The 6,040-nt window shown below is 37.4% G+C and overlaps 1 pseudogene; it reads right to left on the bottom strand.

Moving 5' to 3' along the window:
* Positions 1 to 5,564: 5,564 nt before the first annotated feature.
* Positions 5,565 to 5,663, bottom strand: LOC132298003 (small nucleolar RNA R71; annotated as a pseudogene).
* Between the last annotated feature and the right edge of the window lie 377 nt (positions 5,664 to 6,040).

Below are 6,040 nucleotides of genomic sequence, written 5' to 3' on the forward strand. Positions count from 1 at the left end.
GAAGTTTGTTTAGTCAGGATCAACTTTTCTGACAATAGTCTAATGTCCTCAAGACACAAAAAAGAAGGTTGTGTATGATCTATAACACCGTGCACGCCCTGTCCTATCAATTTTTTTGCATCAGTCACGTGATGAAAACATTATCTCGAACAATTATCTGGAGGCTTTCGAGGGAAAGATTGGGTTTCAAAACCCAGGCCCAATTATAATTATGGGGGCAGATAAGATGATGGGCCATCACAATAGATCTGGTGTGGCTTTGGAAAAAAGAAAAAAACCTTCAGATCCATCTCCAGCCCAAATAGAGGTTGAAGGGCCATAAACTGAATTAATTTTAACAGCACAAAGACATAACCTAAATAATGAAGTTGAATCCTCATTAAGTAACACTAAAGATAAGGAAACTCATATATCCAATCCGGATGAGTCAAATATGTGAAAGCTATCATCTTGGGCTTATTGTAATAAGTCAAAACTAAAAGCTAAGTCAGTAACTTCCGTTAAATCCCTTAAAGTTGGGATCAAATTAACGCTAGTCATTTAAACTTGGGGTTCATAGTGATAGTAAAGGGATAAAGAAGAAACGAGGGCAATCCTACCAGATATCATCCTTCAGAATAAGGTATAGTTTGAGACAACATATGACTCTAAATGATTGGCGAGAGATCGAGATTGAGATAGAGACCATGACAATGCATATGAAAATGATGAGAAATCTATTAGCACAGTGGAGGAAGCCAATCGAAAGTGGCCCCAGCTGGATTAATCAAAATGCTTGTTTGGAACTGCCTGGGTGTGGGGAACCCCCTGACAGTCCAACAATTAAATAAGTTAATTAAGCTTCAGTTCCCAACCATGTTAGCACTAATCGAAATAAAGAATGGGAGTCGGAAAATTAATAAAATCCAATGTGAAGTGGGCTTCTCAAATAGCTGTATGATTGAGCCTCATGGTACAACAGGGAGACTTGTGCTATGGTGGGCTGATGAGGTGTCTATTCGGGTTATTGATAAAAATGATTTCCAAATTATAGTAATGGTCGAAACTGCAGCTCATGTAAGTTGGATGTTGACAGTGGTGTATACAAGCCCAACTAACCGCATCAGATTCCAACAATGGTTATACTTTTAACATGATTTGGCTCCAAGGTCTACTAAGTGGGTGATTGCTGGTGATTTTAATGACATTATCTGGCCATCGGATAAGAGAAGAGGTAATATTAATCCAGTCTGGGTCTTAAAGAATTTTAGGAAATTTGTGGATTCTTGCAATCTTTGGGATTTGGGGTACACATGATATCCCTTTACTTGGAATAACCATCGAAGTGGGGTGGCGAATGTTCAAAAAAGATTGGATCGAGTTCTTGCTACAGGCAATTGGAGAACTTCTTTTCCAAAAGTTTCAGTTTCTAATTTGATTGTCGCAGGATCGGACCATAGTGTTCTCTTGTTTAATATTAATCCATTCACTCCTAATACACATAGGACATTTCACTTTGATACACGTTGGGTCACGGAAGATGATTGTCGTAATCTTGTAATACCCCTAATTTTCATGACATTTATTTATTTTATTGCATTTATTTCAATTATTTGGCTATTTGTTTATGTGGATTGATTAAATTAAAAATGTTTTATTTATTTATTATTTAATTGATCATGTGATATAATGTGTTTAATTGTCATTGGTTATAATTAGTTTAATTGTATATTTGTTATTAAATGTTTGTTTGATGTAGTTAAATGTTTTATTATTTTTATTATAAGTCTGGGTTAGGCTTGTAGTGGTTAGACCAATTAGTTGAGTCTTGGGCTACTTGGAAGGAAGCCATTATGAATGTAGGCTATAGCCCACAGGTATGGATATATATATATATATATATATATATATATATATTATTGTTATTGTTATTGTTATTATTATTATTATTATTATTTTCTTTAGTCAAACGTGTTATAGGATTAGAATTATGTGTAATATATATATGACCAACGGGCCAGTGGTTTAGCGGTACCAAGCTCCTATTTCCCAAAAGAAGGTCAGGGATTCGAGCCTTACTAGAGGCATGTGTGTGCGAGTACCAACTAAGAAAAAACAAATATATATATATATATATATATATATATATATATATATATATATATGTATGTATAGTGTGTGTAGGGTTTAGAGAAGAAAAATAATTACACGAGAGAGAGGGAGAGGGAGAGGGAGGGGCAGCCGGAGAAGAAAAAGAAGAAAGAGAGAAGATCGGCCAGTGATGAGAGAAGAACAAAGGTAGCACAAGGTTGCCGGCTTTAGAGAAGAAGAATAAAGAATGAGTTTGGTTTTCAATCCGAAAACTTGAGGCAATTTCTTCGTTCTACACTTCTCCCTTAGATCTCGTGTTCTATACACCTTTAGTATAACTTTAGGGAATTAAACGAAGATTAAAATCTGATTTGCATGTGATGAGCACTGAAAAGTGCACATTTAAACCCGTTAAGCTTAAGCATTCTAGTACCTTTATCTATCTTACTTTGCCGTTTTAGACTTATTACGTGTTATTTATATTTTTAGGCACTAATCCCAAAATTGAGCTAACTCAGCCAAATAAGAGCTTAATTGAAGCAATCCTGAGATAAACCAAAGGAGGGAGCAAAGTGGAGAAAGCAAGGAGCAAAAAGGAATCAAAGTTGTGCAGCTGAAAAGTTCGATCGATCCAACTTAGAGTTCGATCGATCGAACATCTATGATCGATCACAGTACTTCTCGATAGATCCAACCTTGGCCTTTGCTGAAATTCCAAGTTCGATCGATCCAACATCACCTTCGATCGATCGAACCCTATTTTGTCCTATTCAAATGATTGATCTTATCCACAGCTGTACGTCTACCAACCACTTTTGTCCTTTTCCCCATAAATATCTTCGAAATATCTCAGCCTTGTCCTTATCCGGAGGAGTCAGACCACTTCGATCGATCCAAGATGCAGTTCGATCGATCGAACCCATCTTCAATCGATCCAAGTTAAGGTTCGATCGATCGAACTTCCTCCAGCGAGAAAAAGTTAAAGTCCAGCTCATTTATTCCGTCCTTCACCCAATCATTGGAGAATATGCCTTGCACGACCACAGCTCATCATAGGGTGTATTTGACCTACCTATATAAGGAATATGATACACTTTTTGGAGAGGAGTCTAGAGTCTCTTGTCACACATTGAAAATCATCTTGGAGGCTATTCTTGGAGAGGAAGAAGGGAGGAAGCTAGAGCAACCATTGGAGGAGATCTTCATCTACAAGGAGCAGCCATGGAGTTAGCCCTTGAGGGTTGGATCATCACTACCATGAGTGGCTAGACATCTTCTTGGGGCTAGAATTAGCCCCAAGCATGCTTTCTATACTCTAATCTTGTGTATTATTGAGGGATTAGCATTGTATGATACATCTTGATATTCATGTATATATAAATCTTGATTATTTCATGGTTTGTATGGTTTAATGCTTCCAATTGACTATTCTATTCTACCCATATGTCTATGTATGCTAGAGTAGGATATTCATGTGCTTATCTCTAGATTTAGTGTTTTTGATGCATGTCTATGTGTATTGATGCTATAGATCTAGAGATTATCAAGATGATATGCTTAATGAATGTTATTTTGGTTCATTTGATGGTTTATGCCTATTCTTGATGGTTTGTGCCTCTCCCCTAGTCTAGATAGCTTTATTTTCATGCTAGTAGTGTAGATTTAGTGTAGTGGTAGTATAATGTTAGATGGGAGGACAATCTACTCTTGATGTTTGATGTTCCATGCTTGTGAGTCCAAATGGCATATTCCTCTAATATTGTGTTGCATGTGGATTGTGAGCTTAATGAAGGATTAATGACTTGTTTTGATCTATTGTGCTATCCCCATGTTGTCTAGATAATATATGCTCTATTGCTTAGATATATTGTGCTCTTCACATGATGTTTAGACAATACTTGCTTGATTTGTCATCCTTGCCAATTGAATAAACCTAATGCACACACACCCTTATCATATTGCAACACATCCATTACCCTCAATTGATCACTTGTTAGTAGTATAGAAAAGTATTGCTTGGTGGTGATCTCTACACCCCAAGACCTCTCTCTCTTGTTTACCTCATATTATTTTATTTAGTTGAATTCAATTTAGCTTAATCAACCAACCAACCAATTGTGTGATCACTTGACCTACTAACCCTAATTACCATAGTTTCACAATTCGATACACCATCAAATCCCTTGGGACGATCCCTACTCGCCCTATCTATATTTTATATAGAGAAAGGTAGTAGTGGCTTTTTATAAATGTAAAACTTGGCCACCTCCTAAACACACACAACTCTCAAGCTTGACTTGGTATCGCGACCCTTGTAAAGGACCGGTCAGTTTTTGGCGCCGTTGCCGGGGATTTTAAATTGGCAACGTCGAATTGTGAAATTCAATTAGGATTAGTACTCTTTTGATCGTGTCTTTACTTTCTTTTTATTTTCTGTTTTTGATTACTTATTAAGTTTGTTCTTCATTAACAAGGTGCATTGAGCAAGGAGCTAGCAAAGAACTTCCAAGCTAAGGAGCAAAGCAAAGCAAAGGAAAAATGCTTATAATGAAGAGTTGCTAAAATTTTTTTGCTAAGCTAAGCTTTTAAATTTGGAGTTGAAGTGCTAAAGGACTATTGTGAGACCTTCTTACTCAATCTCCTTAGTTAAATCGGGGGCCCACGTGGAGGCATTTATTTGACATACATTGCATTTGAAAATTGTGGTTGTGAAGTTTAATTGCATTGTTGAGAAAGTTGCTTATTCGTGTTGCATTGTGCATGCATGGTCGTCGTTCATTGAGACCTACTCTTGTCCCTCTTGATTTGCATTTAGGATCCACTATTAGGAATCCAAGGGGAAGAGGAAGTTCACATAGAACCAATCTACCAATGGATGCTCTCAATGATGATCATGTTGAAGACCTTGGTCACATAGACCAACAAGGCATCCTTCACCCTAATGTGCAAAATGCTAATATGCAAGTTCCATTAGGCATGCCTAGGCCATACATTCATCAACCTCCTCAACAACAAGGCCAAATTCCAATGGGAATTCCAAGGCCAATGTATGCACCACAACCCCCCATCATTAATCAAGCTCAATATAACCAAGGTGTCCATGTTGCACCTCAAGTTGCTAATCCACCACTCGCATTGAGAGATCACTATATGCCTAATGAGTATAATGCACCCACATGCATTCAATTGCCACCATTTAGAGCACACCATTATGAAATTAAAGCACAAACTATCCAAATGCTACCTAACTTTCATGGACTTCCTAGTGAAGAACCTTACAAGCATTTGGATGAGTTTCTTGAAGTTTGTTCTACCGTTCGATACACGGACATGCCGGAAGAAGTTTTAAGGCTGAAACTTTTTCCATTCACCCTTAAAGATAAGGCGAAGTATTGGTTCAACAACCTTAGGCCTTTTTCTATAACTTCTTGGGCAGAAATGCAACAAGAATTTTTGAAAAAGTATTATCCGGTTTCGAAGACCAATGCTATGAGAACCGCAATTAGGGAATTCACACATGGGGAGGGAGAAACTTTCCACGAGGCATGGGAACGCTTCAATGAATTGCTTAGGAAGTGTCCTCACCATGACATGCCTAAATGGCAATTGGTCCAATTCTTCTTTGAAAGCTTATCGGACAATTATAAAGGCATGGTTGATGCTTCAATGGGAGGTTCTTATATAGACCAGCAAGAGGAAGACGTGTGGCGTCTTTATGAGAGCATGAGTGAAAACTCTTTGCATAGAACATTGTCATCTAGGAATGGTAGAAATTCTTAAGGTAGGAAGAGTGTTGGCTTATATCAAGTTGACCACTCAAATGATATAACCGCCGAGATGAAGTCTTTATCTCAAAAATTTGATCAATTGATCAATCAAAACTCGGCGAATCAAGTGTCTTCCTTTCCTAATCATTCTCCTAGAGCTCAAAATGAATCATGTATAACTTGTTCTAGTGTTCTTCATTCTA

The sequence above is a fragment of the Cornus florida genome, unplaced genomic scaffold (genome assembly GCF_030987335.1).
Source record: "Cornus florida cultivar Cherokee Brave unplaced genomic scaffold, ASM3098733v1 CherokeeBrave_3.0.0_Hap2_Chr02, whole genome shotgun sequence".
Classification (NCBI taxonomy): Eukaryota; Viridiplantae; Streptophyta; class Magnoliopsida; order Cornales; family Cornaceae; genus Cornus; species Cornus florida.